We start from the raw sequence: 15600 nt of genomic DNA, 5'->3' as shown, positions 1-15600 counted from the left end.
ATAGCAGAACAAATTGTTATAACACAAAAATGTTGCAATATTAGCCTTATCAAGAAGCATAATATATTGTATATTCACATTTTAAAATGTTTATCATATGCTTACCCTGTGCTAGAATTGTGGTAGGCACTGGGACACAACAGACAAGAGGGACATTGCCCTGCCCTCATGGAGGTAACAGTGTAGCAAGGAAGTCACATTTTAACATAAGCAATAATAATGAAGTGTAATAAGCACTGTTAGAGGGTAAATCAGTTAGGACTCTTTCAGTTGCAGTGGGAAAACACACACACACACACAGACTCTGACTTAAACAAACAAAAAAAGTGAATGTATTAGCTCATACAACTGAAAACCTTGGGCATACATTTGCCTTCAAGTGATTTTTGATGCATGAATTTAAATGTCCCACAAAACTAGTTTCTTTGTCTTTATCTTTTGGCTCCCCTTCTCCGGGTAGGCTGCATTATCCAAACTGGCTCTCACCTTATGGAGACAATGTAGCTTAACAACCATGAGCTTCTTATCTTTATGGCAGAAAAAGAGAGCCACTTCTCTAATAGGTCCCCAAGAACTCTTGAGACTCATTGTGATTTTATCAGCTTGGATCATACACTCACACTGAGCTGAGGATCACAGCCTGGGACATGTGACAAAAGGATTGTCTAGGCCAGTATTAATGGCAACTGTCTCACAGAAACAGCTACCATATTATGTCACATTCAGGCAACATAACCACAATTATTTTTGTTACAGCTAAATTTAGATATCAACATGCCAATGTCGTCACTGAGCATTGCAAAAAGGTATGAATACCATCCTGAATGCTTTCTTCTTTCATGGATAATGCTGATGGATCATAGAAACTTACTGACAACTAATGTATTTTCTCCTGTTTCTCTCCTTTGAATCTCAAACCTCAAGAATATAAAGGCAGCATTCTACCATCAAAATATTGTAATCTAAAAACTGAGTTATTCACCAAAGAGATCATATTCACCAAAGAGATCACATAAACTACTATATAATTATATATATACACATATACATATATAATATATAACTATTTTGAACTTATTATATTTTTAATAATAAGAATTTTTATTTTTTAAATATTTTTTAAAAATTTTATTTATTCATGAGAGGCACACAGAGAGAGGCAGAGACATAGAAGGAGAAGTAGGCTCCTTGCAGGGAGCCTGATGTGGGATTCAATCCCTGGACCCAGGATCAAGCCCTGAACCAAAGGCAGACACTCAACTGCTGAATCACCCAGGCATCATGTAGTAAAGATTTTTAGAACCTTATGCTTGCCATGTACTCTGTAACTGGACAAGTGTGAAAGCCACCATGTAACCCGCAGACATGACATTTACTTTTTTAATATCTTTCTGAGAGGAGGGAAATGGTGGTGCCAATGAAGGCTAAAAGGTTAGATCCCACAGAAAGGAGAAACCTGTAATGTCCTAAGTTTCAAATCATTTAAACATCTCATTATATATGATCAGCCCCAGATCTAATATGTTTTGAATGTCAAAAGATAGCTTTAGAATAGATCTTGAAAGTCCCTATGGATTTTTAAACATTTTATTTACATTTGGGGACAAAAAAAAATGAAGACAAAGAGAAAGGAAGGAATTCCTACAAAATAAGAAGGAAGGATGTCAGTTCTAAGCACCTTATGTTAAACATCTTGTCACAGGTACTTATTCCTCCAAGGTAGCAGTTTACAAACTTTAACGTGCATCATATCACCTGGGAAACTTCTTTAAAATACAGATCCTGAGCCTTATTCTCAGTCATTCTGAACAGTGCCTAAGATCCTACCTTTTTAATGAGCACATTGGATGATTTTGGTCCTAACAGTCCAACAAACACACTAAAAGAAAACTAATTTATATCTAAATCAAAAGCTGCTATATCTAATGAAAATAAAATCTTAAAAGCTACCAAGTACTGTAAGAATATAAAGAGTGTACATATCAGTACTATCCATCATTCATGAGTAAATCCCACCAGCTAGATCAGTTTTGCTTTATATATATAGGCAGACCTAATACCAACAACATGGATGAAGACCACTTCTTAGAGACATACACAGTAGAATTTAACATAGGCATGTCCCTGAGAACAAACACTGACATCATGGAGATACAGTGCATCTTTGAAGTAAGGACAGCCAACATGACTGTATAAGACAAAGAACTTCAATGCAGAAGGTTATTTGGAGGTCAGGTGCAGAAATCTCTGGGGCAGACATCAGATCAGCACTGTGTGCTCTATCTGTAAGCATTTTAGCAAACTTCCCTAACAAATCTTGAGTTCTGGTTGATTTCCAAAATGATTCCTGGAATGTTGGAATACCTCATTGTAGAAGCACTGACTAGTAGGGAATTGTGGTCATCCACATTTCCCCATACAGATCCAATTTCTGAATCATTGGGTTACATCATGTAATATAATCAGAAAAGAGAGCAAAGTATAATAAGCAGTCAAATTACTGTTCTTACAAATACCTGTTCATTTTCAAATCCACCAGTAATCCAAGGACTCTGCAGTGGCTTTATACTCTCCATTAATTTTTCTACCCAACCTATCCCCATAAAGTTGATTTCTGCTGGACTTGCAGAAATTTTCTGTACTGTGTATTTTCACAAAGCCCCAGAATCCTTGGGTAATAACTGAAGATCTAAAACTTTTCATCTATAAAACTTACAAACCTCGCCTTATAAACATACCCAAAAGACAGTTTTGACAATAATTCAGATGCTCAAGAAAAAAATGTTTTATATTGCCATAACCCATATGGGGGTTGTGTGTATATGTATGTGTATATGTGTATATACAGACAGCAGTGTAATATTTTGAGCAAAAATACATATTTATCTCTAATGGAAAACTATCTCTTTTTAACCAATGTTAATTTATCTTAGGAGAGGGTAGAAGATTAAAGTCAATACAGCAGTGATTAAAAGTACAGATTTTGAGTTGAATTTTAATCTCAACCCTGACATGACTTTTGAGATTTGGGATAAGTTTCTTAAATCTCTAAGGATCAGTATGCACAGCTCTAACGTGAATACAAAAATACATACCTTCCAGGATTGTTGAGGGTATTAAAAGATACAATGTGTGTCAAGCACTTAACATAGTGACTATAATATAGCAGGTAATCAGAAAGATGATTTTGATCACATATTCACCTTACATTAACCAAGTAGGAAGAAAAAGACATATTCCTTCATGTAGCTTAGAAGAATCAACTTAAAATTTTTCAGAAAATATTTGAAAATTTGTTAAGTGACATGAAAGCATCCTGAACTTCTTGCACTTCACAAAATAGGGAGACCAGAGTAGGAAGAGGGCAACTTTTTACCTACCTATACCTATAATTCATGGTGAAGATGTTGATTCTAAAACAGTTACCTACTATTTGTGTTGAAAACCAAAGCATATAACATTTCCACTCATTTCCACTTCCATTTCTTTTCCATGCAGCCCAGATTACTGTTTGTTAGGAGGACACTAAGGCGACTGAAAACTCAATTTACCTATAAAAGATCCTAGAAATTCTATATTCTTGAGAATACTAATTGTCCTCCAAAAATTATTCTGTTCTCCTACAAAATATCTTATTTTTAACTGGGTATTTGAGCACCCAAAATAGACTCCTTTACAAGTAGATTTGACCAAGTGACCTGGTTCTTCAAGTCAATAAGATATAAGCACAAGTTTATTGAGGCGACTTTTGAAAACTTTTTTGAAAAGGTACCTGGCTCATGATTTCTTTTCTCCTTTGGCCTTCTCTCTTACCTGCTGTCTAGAATATGAACATGTTAGCCAACAGGGGAAGAAGCCATTGTGGACCAGGAGGTGACCCTGAGAATAGAAAAACAATAAGCTAGAAGATGTCTTGAGTTTTTTTGTGTGAAAAATCATTTTCTAACTTTTAAAAATTACTTTTATTTTTATATCCACCATTGAACCCTACCATAACTGTGTCAAATGAAGTAATCATTTTAGAAGAATGAAATTAACCTAGACTCACATGAGCTGAATTAAAAACTTATAGTGATTTCCTACGACAAAGAGTTAAAATTTAGAGAGAGTTAAAATTTTTGGAAGAGTTAAAATTTTTGGAAGAGTTCCAAAAGAGAAGTTACATAACAGGTAATGGTAATAAGTAGATGGATCTTATTTAAATTAATGGAATATAGTTCAAAATACAAGAGCTCTGAGAAAATTGAATGATGTGGAAGTTTTCAAAGAGAATAGTATGCCTAGCTATGAAGTTGTGGTAAAACATACCTTAGGTTGAGAGATTTAATAACTACACTTCTAAAATTACCTCAAATGTAAAGAATCTGAGGTTTAATGTATTATCACTCTTGTCATCACAAAGGTACCAACACTATCTATTGGGCTAAATTAATTGATTATGTGAATAAAGGATGTAAAGTCATTGAAGGTTGATGCTTGTTAACAGGAAGAAGGTAGAAGAAAAGAGAAAAAAGTGCTGCATACATATCCAAGAAGAAAAGCAATACTGGATGTTTACACATCTTGGCCAGGTTACTTAGCCTATAGAAATAAATATAAATTCACATCCCTGACATATCAAATTTTGTGATCACTAATATATAATCTAAGCTTCCATTAACAACTCAGGAATGTCCTTATCTCCTTTTCTGATGAACTAAAGGAATGAGATCAAGGTGATTATAAACTCTGTAAGAAAACCTAAATACTGGCTAATTCCAGAACTTCCTTTTTACATTTGCAAAATTTACACCAATATTCATATACAGAATAAAGAAAACTTAAAAATATAACTCCTCAGTATGGTTTCCTGTTCATCCTCACTATCCTAACCTGCTATCAACCACCACTTGATTAATTTGAATTCTAATGCTATCCCACTGTAAACAGACCAATTAAAAAGTCTCTTAGAATCCATGCTCCTGAAATGCTTATGTTTTACAACCAGCAGTAGTATGAAAGTATACATCACCCTGTTTGCAACCCACACAAAAAAAACATGTTTCTAGTTGCAACATCCAAATTAGATGTGTAATACCTGTATCTGTTTTTAAGTTCCCAGTTATCCTCAGGACATTATTTATCTCCATAATTCTGAAACAGAGATGCTCCCTCACTCCTTCTCACCACTGTTATAATCAATCTAATAAAAACAGAACCCATTGCAATCTTCAGTTTTCCTATTTTAAATTTCTGTGAAAACAGACTTCTCTATCACTTCCACCTGGCTAACTGGTCTCCATTCTTCCTAATGAAAACCCATGATTTTTCCCTTCTCTAGACATTTCAAATATTACCAATATTACTCTTTCACTTATTGTTATTTTTAGTTTAAAAAATCTTTAAAGACATCCATCCCACTTTTATTCTTCTTAACTAAAAGGAAGTCTAATGTTTTAGTCTGTCACTGCAAAGCAACATTTTTATCCCATTTGATTCTTTTTTCTATACACATATTTATTTGAGAGAGAGGTGGTGTGGGGAGGAGCAAGGGGAAAGAATCTCCAGCAGACTCCCCAAGGAGCACAGAGCCCAGGGGTTCAGAGTCCAACACCAGGCTACATCTCAGAACCTTGAGATCATGACTTGAGTTGAAATCAAGTTGAGTTCAACCTTGAAGCTTACCTGACTGAGCCACTCTGAGACCCTTTCCCATTTGATGCTTTTAGGATACTTCTTTGGCACTTTTAATGTTGTGTTATAAATTTCCTGAGTATAACTAAATTTTCCAGTGAAAAACGAAGAAACAAAAAACTCAGGATTTGAAAGAAACAAATTGTTGAACCAAATCTTCATTGTAAAACGTATTTCCTACAGATAATTATGTATGCCTAAGATGAAAGATAACCTTAAAAATAAGCATTCCTTCCCCTCCTCTCAGTATTGCTGTGCTGAGGACAATGAGACAATAAACTGAATCATACCTCTTTCTCTGCTTCCCCTTCATTACCAAGACAAGGGATTGGAGAATTTTTAATGGAAAGTAGTATAGTGGAAAATCCTTTGTTAGGGGCTCATACAATCACAAGCACTATCCAAGCACTCTTTCACTTGTTAGTGCTATAACCTTGGGAAAGTGATTTAACCTTTGTCTCCCTCAGTTTCCTTACCTAAAAATTGGGATAACAATAGTATCTGAACTGGGTTATCATGAAGATTAAATGGGAGAATTTTTATGCAAAATAGTTGCCATGGTATCCATCACATATTAAATACATAGTAAACAAATCTCCTTACTTTTAACAATAAGGATTCTGTCCTCCTTTAATCAGGCCAGGGTGGCAACTGTGAATGACACTGATAGAGCATTGGGACACTTACTCATAAGTATAGTGGTCCACATGCAGCCTACCCCAAAAAATCTATGCATTAAAATCTATACAAAATCTATTAAATGTACACATCCAAAGTTTTGATTTAAAAAATACATGCTACGATACACATTTTATGAATCCCTGAAGTATAGAAGATGATGCAAACTTCAGAGTTCTCACACAAGGATGGTAAAAGTAACTGTGATTAACATCTTCAGAAAGTAACACTTTAGGGGATCCATGGCACCTGCCTTTGGCCCGGGGCGCAATCCTGGGGATTGAGTCCCGAGCCAGGCTCCCAGCATGGAGCCTGCTTCTCCCTCTGCCTGTATCTCTGCCTCTCTTTCCTCTCTCTGTGACTATCATGAATAAATAAATAAATAATCTTAAAAAAAGTAACACTTTAATTTTGACTGTCTTACATTTTAAAGAATTATCACATCAGTGTGTTTAGCACCACTTGAGATATACTGAAGAATGTAGCAAAAGTGTAACAGAGCCTGTCTTAGAGAGCCTACCTAATGCTAATATCACAGACATATTTGCCAGCTTATAACATCAAACATACTATTAAGACAATATAAGACTGAGAGATAAATTGTAGAATGGGTTCCAAATGTTTTACAGTGGGGGAAAAAGATAAAAGAGAATTCAAGTTGTAAAGAAAGATGCTATGAAATATATTGTAATTAAACTAAGCATTAAAGACCCTTGACTAAGTTTTAGCTATTTCATTAAGCCAAAAATGTCACCTTAATATGGGCTTGTTTCTACTTCTCTTGTATATTTTTATTCATTGAAAAAATTTCTGAGTACATTCATGTATCAGGAACTGTAGAAGGCACTGGGAATACAACAATAAACCTAGTGTACTCCCCTCATAGAAAAATCCTGCAGGATTTCCTGTTCCTAGTGTTGGTGGAGTGGCTTGCTGCAGAGCAAAATTTCCACAGGATTAATCTGAAATGACTAGGAAAGTTGGAAAAAAAAGTTTCCCCATCTGTTTGAAAATAGAATAATTTGAGTATCCAAGATCCTGGAGAGAGGGGAGGTATATTGTAGTACTTTTCCTTTCAAGATATTTATTAGGCTACAAGAAGGACAAGATAAAGAGGCTACGAGGCAAAGCAGAGATAATGGCCAAATGCCAAATTGAGTTTTGAATAGTCTTATGAGAGCAGGGGGATAAAAATTGGAGTTTAGGGGCCCACAAATCAGACGGCCCCGGATAAAAGGTATAGACCTCCAAAGAGACTTTGGAAGGGGCCCAAACGTTAGGATTAAGGGCAAAGCTTTCATAAAAATTCAGTGTTGACCAGTTCAATCCAAGGTCAGGTAAAGGTCATCTGTTCCTGCTCTAAGTGCAGAGTAAATTAATATTAAATCCTCTCTAAAGAAAGTTAATATCAGGTAGAGCTTCACAAATTTATCTCTATGATTTTTCATATACAATATCTCACATATTGTTTTAATTATTAAGTATGCTAGGAGAGAGAAAGTTCAGAAATCAAGAAAAATTCTTTTAAAAAAGAAACATTCAAGATGGCGCAAACTTCAGAGTTCTCACACAAGGATGTTAAAAGTAACTGTGATTAACACCTTCAGAAAGTAGATGGGAAAATGGAGAAATTGACCATAAACTGAAACCAATAAATAAATTCTAAACTGAAAAGGACAATTATTAAAATTAAGAAACTTATAAACATTAAACAGGAGATAAGAGAAGTAGAACTGGAAGTTAGGTCAATTTAAGATATCCAAACTTAAGAACAAAGAGAGGAAAGATGAAAAATAAAAGGTATAGGAAGATATACTAGACAAATTATTGAACACCTAAAAGGAGAGGAGTTAGTGAGGCAAAATCTTATATGATGTTGCCTAACAATATTATAAAAACAATAGGCATCAATCTACAAATTTAAGAACCTCCATGAGATCCAAGCAGGCTAAATACAAAACAAAACAAACAAAAATAGTAAAACTGCTGAAAAAGAAAGATGAAAAGAAAATTTTAAAGTAGCCAGAGAAGCAAAGATGTAAAGATTAAAGAGGAAAGCTTCATAATATATTCATGACTTTGGAATACAGGAAGATTTCTTAAGTAGGATCACACACATAAGCACATACACACACAAATTAATAATCTCTTCATCAAGAAACATGATCATGGCAGCAGAAAGAGTGGAAGAACATATAATCAACAAAGGATTTGATTCCAAATAATCTGAGAACACTTATAAATCAATAAGAAAAAGATAAACCCATAGAAAACTTGATAAAGATCATTAAAAAGGGGATGGGGCATATACAAATGACCAAAAGTGCACAACCACATTAGTTATTAGAGAAATGCAACAAGATACCACTTCACAAGTATGGCTGGCTAAATTTGGAAATCTTGATAATAGTAAGACTTATTTATGCACAATAGAAACTGGTGTTCTCACGTAGAGCTTATTGGAGCACAATGTGATACAGCCACTTTGGAAAACCAGTTAATTTTTTCTATAACTGCAAAATATACATCGTATGACCCAACCATTCTACTTTACTTCATTACCTAACAGAAATGCATGCAAATGTTCATTAATAATCACTGCAACATTAGTTGTAATAGTTTTGACTATTATAACTAATAGTAAAATATTTGGGAGCCACCCAAATAGCCATTCAGAGTAGAATAAATCAATAATTTTTCCCAACAGAAGACTGCCTATGATGAAAAATGAAAAACTACTGTTGTTCACAATTAAATGGATATATCATATAAACTTAATTTTAAACAAAACCGGTCCCCCCAAAACATCATATTATATGATTCCATTTATATAAAGTTCAAAAGACTGGATGGAGATTATTTATGGAGAGGTGAGGTGGGTAATGACTGTGAAAGGTACAAGAGGAGCTCCTGGGGTACTGAAAATTGTTTTATTTCTTGACATGGGTAGTTGTAATATGAGTGTGTTCACTCTGTGAAAATATATAGAGTTGTATAATATGATCTGTGTACTTACTTTAAACAATAATAAATTATATGCTCCATACCATGTTAGTTAAAGGAAACAAATATCTACTGATTTAATTTATGGACTTCACTTGCCATACATATAGTACATCCAAAAGAAAAAAAGAAAAAAAATGGAGATCTTGACACAGGAATAAAATATAAAAACCAATTCATCCTCACAGGTGTGAGAGGGCTGAGTAAAGGATCAGACATGATGCCTGTGCCAGGATCACCACACCCTTGGCACAGCTGCATATGCCCATGTGCCATGCTTGCTTTATAAAAGAACACTCTGCTAACTTTCTAAGACTGTAGACTTAAACACAAAATTCAGTTTCTAAGATAACATCCTGTATCCTACCTTGTTTTACTTTGGCTGCCAAACGGGAACAGACATTGCCTTCATTATTTTAAATGGAGGGCTTTTCAGTGCTACATTTATGAGTTTCTCATTTTTAAGTGGATAAAGCTGGCCAACATCATAACCCTAAATGCTTTTACTAGAATAAGTACCATCCACTGAAGACACATCCTTCATAGAGAAAATTATGGCTTCTTGATACTTTGGTCTGGCCAACAGACAAACCACCAGGTTTACAGTGAAAGATCAGGGTTCTCTGACAACAGCATGAGGAATATTTCCCATCCAGGAATGAGGGAATTCGGACGGGAGTTCGCAGGTCTGGCAAGACATCATGTGGACTAGGCCAAAACAAACATCGCGTGGAAAAATCCACTCAGACAGGATTCCGTGGGTCCAGGCCCCCTGCAGCCATCTCACATGTGCAACTGACACAGTTGTTAGTAATGAAGCAGCAGCCAAACAGTACTGAACATACTGTACAGAAAATGTGCCTCATTTGAGGGAAGTATGACAGTGGACCGCTGGAACACTGTCCCAGGTCTAATCAGAAAAGTACACTCTGGGTTTTTCCAGGACCTCGTAATGCCAGAGATAGTTTGATCATGGAGTTGAGGAGATACTTTGAGCATAAATGGCTTTTGTTGACCCATATGTCTAAATATTTTCCCTTTTATGCTAGGAAAAAAAAAAACAGACCTTGGTTCATAGCTCCACAAAGTGAAAAAAAATGAAACATAACTTGACTTAAAGCACAAATGTATCCCAGCACATTCTGCCATCATTCTTCAACCTTCTTATCCCTCAACTGCAGAAATACTACTTAGGAATAGTGTTGCTGGGCAGCCCAGGTGGCTTAGCGGTTTAGCGCTGCCTTCCTGATCCTGGGCCTGATCCTGGAGAACTGGGATTGAGTCCCGTGTACGGCTCCCTGCCTGGAGCCTGCTTCTCCCTCTGTCTATGTCTCTGCCTCTCTCTCTCTCTCTGTGTTTCTCATGAATAAATAAATGAAATATTTTTTAAAAAGTTAAAAAAAGGAATAGTGTTGCTATACATTTTGCATAGTGACAAGTACACTTTTCATACCTAAAAGTATTAAATATTTATTCATATAATTGTTAAATCTACATTTGTTAATTTATTTGAACACTTTTAAAAGTGCTATGTAGCACTTCTTGAAATTGTGCACTCGATAAGCTTTAATAAAGAGAACAAATTGATTCAACATACCCAAACCTACACTTGCCACAACTTCTCTATTATTTCTCTCTATTGTTATGAATAATTGAGAGTTGTCTGTGTACCTACTTTATTTTTTTAAAGACTTTATTTATTTATTCATGAGAGACACAGAGAGAGAGAGGCAGGGATACAGGCAGAGGGAGAAGCAGGCTCCTTATGGGGAGCCTGAGTGGAGCTTGATCTCAGGACCTTGGGATCATGACTCAACCACTGAGCCACACAGGCGTCCCTATATATCTACTTTAAAAGTATGTGACCTTTACCCATTATATCTGGAACTGGAAAGCATGAAATGCAGGTATGTGGCATGTGCAGAGCAAGATATTCTCCCCAAAAGAGTAGGAAATCACTTTATTTACAGTATATTGTAGTAGACTTCAAGGAACAGTTGAAGATGTCAGAAGATTCCTAAATGTGTAAAAAAAAAATTACTTTTTAAAACTCTGTGAACTTCAAAGATTGTACAGATATATGAAACACTTATATCACATGCAGTAATATTTCTGATTAATTACAGCTATTAACAGCCAATTTCCAAAACATATACATACATTTCCCAGGAGATAAATTCTCATAACAGTACAGTTTTTCTAAATAAATAGAGTTCATATACTTCAGATTGTAGAGATAAAGGCAAATACAACATGTCTCCTATAATAGTAATAAACATCCAATACTATTCGGAGGAATAATGAAAACAACAAAAACTACACAATCTGTGGTTAGCTAAAATGGAGCTCCTATCACTAGATCAGCATCCATCAACCCTCATTCCACACCCACTTCCCAGGTATTCACGTGCAGTAAGTTACATACATAGGAGTTCCTTTTTTGTAAGTAGAATAGGAGAATGGAGTTTGTGGTTGAAGTCTAATACTAAGGAAGAAGGATGGCAAAGATGCTATTATATTTGCTCCCAATAGAATTTTTGTTCTATGTTTAAACCTCAATGATTAGTGGGGTGGGGTCCAAAAATGGTTAAACGTTTTTTTGTACAAAAGAGTCTGTAAATTACTGGACTCAAAAAGAGGTTCTCCGAGATTTCAATTTTTTAAATGCTTAGGAATAAAATTGAAGAAGAGACCATTTTTCCCACTACTGCCCAAAACCCTGTAATACTTTGGCAGCTCAAAGGCTATAGCCTGAAAAGTCATCTGCAGATATTTTTCTCAGAGTAAAATAGTGCTCTCATGATGTTAAGTGGCAAGTGAGCCTTCTCAGGCAGTAATTCTATATACTTTTGAGCTAGAACATAAGAATACAAAGACTATTACCAAGTGACAACTATATCTAGAATGTGGATATTTTGAAGCACCAGCTTGGAAATATATGGGGATAACTGAGCAATATATATATTGAGAGTGATAGACTGAGATTCTGCTATTATATAACAGATAGAGGCTAGCATATCAGCAGATTCGGGGTTAAATGTATACTGGAATTTAGAAAGCTAATAAATGAAATCAACTTTTCCCCTCCCAACTTCAGTAATGATTAAGTGATGAAAAGAAGGAAGAAAACAAAACACCAATATTATTACTAATGAATTGAGAAATGCGGTTTGGGTGTTCAGGAATTATGAATTTCCTAATACCGGGTCCCCAAATTAAATAGTTACCATCTTGGCACAGGAAGTGCTAAAGGCTGGAGACCTCCCCAAAAGGGGCAGTCTGGAAAGGAAGGTCATGACAGAATGCATGCTTTCTGCAGGCAAATCCAGAAGGAAGAAAAAAAAAGAATTGGGCTACATATGCAAAATTCTTCTTTCCAAACTCGCCAATCTTTCCAAGCTCATCCATCACCTTAGGAGCTTCGAGGAAGAGGATAGAATAAAACACCAGTTTTACTCTCATGGAACTCATTCTATAAGGAAAGATGGAGCCTATGGAAATGAAGCCCCTCCACCATTAGCAATGTACAAGGAGCCTGACACTGGGGCAATCAGTTAGCAGACTATTTATGGAACAACCTACCATGATCTAGGCACTTGTCAACAGTACCAGTTAGATACCAACAAACATTTGTCTTCCTAACTCTAAAACTTAGTATGTATTGGGTATATACTCATTTCTACTCTTCTTACTTTTCTAAAGGGCTAGAGGAAAAAGTATGCTTCCTAAACATAATAATTGGTGGTAAATAAGGCCATTTAGTAACCCTGTGATTAGAAAGGTGATTCAGAAATCACTGCTATTAGATGATCCATGGAGGTGAGGAGGGATGAGCAATAGAGCTTAGATTCAAATTCAAAATAACTTATAAAGTGCCCACTGTGTGTCAGGAAGGAGTCAATAGGTTCACAAACAATTTCATTTAATATAATTTAGTACTTAACCACATTATAAGAAGAAAAATTAAGGCTCAGAAGGCTAAGTAATTTGTTTAAGGAGTCATAGGAAAGAAGAGGTATAATGATATTTTGAACCAATCATGACCCAGACTCATTTCCTTCTGCTGCACAGTAGCCATTATCAGTATATACATATCAAGACAATCAGAACTTTTAAAAAATAAGTTTTGTAAACCAAAGTAAAAAAAAAAACCTATGGGGATGTCAGTCATACTAAGTCAAATAAAATAATTTACTTGATATCATAACAGCTCTTCTAAAATCCATTTTAAAGGATTTGTTTAATCTTCAAGGCACCTTTTCAGGGAACAATTTAGAAGACCAACAGCTACATGACTAGTATATCAGTAAATGGTCTTTATTCACCCTTAAAATCATTGTGTACATGTGCTTCATCAGCCCAAGCCTTGGAACCTCTAAAAGAAAAAAAATAAAAATTAGAGAAATTTTCCTTTGACACTGCACAGATCAGGATAACCTAGTGATAATCACTCCTTTGCAGGCATTGCACATGAAGCATTTTAAATGCTGCAGGAGATAATCTATGGATTCAAACCAACATGAAAGCTGGAGTAAAAGAAAGCAGGCCTTCTCTTTTGTGAAATGATAGCTCAAAGAAGCAGGACATGGTATCCTGAAGGTATATCAGGAACCATAAGGCTTAGCCTGTGTTTTAATTGTTCCCAGAGGCTCCCTTGGCTTTTCTGGCACACTCTTCAGATTTATTTTCCACCACACCACTTCCTGGAGTGATTAGAAACAAATACCAATGCCAAGCAAGTCCAAATATGCCTCAGATCCTCTTAAACAGCTTGGCACTTCCTGCTGCTTTCATTGGCAAGTCCATGATGTGGTTCACTAAAGAAGTTTTAATTCAAATTCGGCTAATGCAATAATTTGGAATTTTGACTGGTTCACTTTCAAAACTGTTACTAGACTTCTATTTGGAAAGAACAAATTACACCCTAGATTAGGAGATAGAGTGATTTTATAAAGGCTTAATTAGCCTTAAACATAGAATAAGCAATGATCTAAAAAGTATGATTTGAGAGACATCACAGAAATCTAAATTATCTCAATGTGTTTTTCTCCTCTTACTTTCTTTGGTACTTCCCACCTTTTTATCTAATGTACTTCAAATATTCATCATTTGAGTCCCTCATTTGAGTTGGAAAACTAAATTATCTCTGAAAGTTTGGTAAAATATGTAGGGAGAGAAATGGGGGAATGGTGGTGTTGAAAGGGGGTTCCATCTCCCACTAAAGAATCAGGGTGAACTGCTTTATGAGGCTGGCCATTTTTCACTTTTAGAAGCAGAAATTGAAGAAAAGCTATGCATATTGCACTGAAGTAGAGATAAATCATCTCATTCCTATTACTCTGTGAACTTGCCAAGATTAGGTACAATTTCAAACTTAATGTATGTTATCAGATTTGAGAGTAATCCCTGGAAATGGTCGATCCAGTAGTATGCAAACTGGAAAAAAAAAAGCCATCTTTCCCTATATCAATTTCATCATCTGAAAGATGTAACAGTTCTAAAAAGAACACATACAGACTACAAAAAAAAAAAAAAAAATCTGATGAACACTTCCAAAATGGCCAAGTAAGGATCTCAAAAAAAATCTGTTCCTCCCTAAACGCAATAAGAATATCAAAAGTTTTAAAAATCAACATTTTCAGAACTCTAGAAATTAACTGAAAGCTTGTAATGATACTAGGAGAATTTATTCAAGGGAGAAAACTGAATATTCAAGGGAAAAAGAAGAATGAACAGCAAGCTTTATGGCATTTTAATACACCCTATTCTCATTCTCCTCTCCCTAGTTTCACAATAATCATGAAAACCAACAGCCTCACAACATAGGGTAGATGCAAAAACTATAAACTTAGAAGCCATTGGAGAGGGCAGTACAAGTTTGGAGCCCCTAAAATATCCCAATTGCCACAAACTTGTCATTTAACTTGTCTAGTAGCCCCTAGAACCTCTCATTTGCAGGACTCATCTCTGTGTGACAAAATTGAGTGCTTGTTTGCTACAAACAGGCTTTCCCCAGGGCATTTACTGTCAACAAGCACTAGCAATTGTCTAACAACACAGCTGAATAAGGTGGAAATAACAGTTGAGGCAAAATAGAGGCTGACCAAAGTAAGCAAAAGGAAAAGCTGAGGAATGTGTTATCCATAGTGGGCTGTGAAAAGCTCCAAAACTATCTGGAAATTTAGAAGCCCACATGAATATGCAGATGTACTGTTTATGTTTTTATTTTATGTATATCATGATGTT

At 35.4% G+C, this 15600-nt stretch overlaps 1 long non-coding RNA gene across 1 annotated transcript in view; it reads right to left on the bottom strand.

Moving 5' to 3' along the window:
- LOC121497149 overlaps window positions 1-15600 on the bottom strand; it is a 269382-nt gene that overhangs the window by 169356 nt on the left and 84426 nt on the right. Inside the window, exon 3 of the long non-coding RNA XR_005989411.1 lies at window positions 3814-3879. This is a non-coding gene — a long non-coding RNA (uncharacterized LOC121497149). The remainder of the gene's footprint in view (window positions 1-3813; window positions 3880-15600) is intronic.

The sequence above is a fragment of the Vulpes lagopus genome, chromosome 8 (assembly GCF_018345385.1).
Source record: "Vulpes lagopus strain Blue_001 chromosome 8, ASM1834538v1, whole genome shotgun sequence".
In the NCBI taxonomy this organism is placed as follows: domain Eukaryota; kingdom Metazoa; phylum Chordata; class Mammalia; order Carnivora; family Canidae; genus Vulpes; species Vulpes lagopus.
This window is presented reverse-complemented; position numbering and strand designations above follow the sequence as displayed.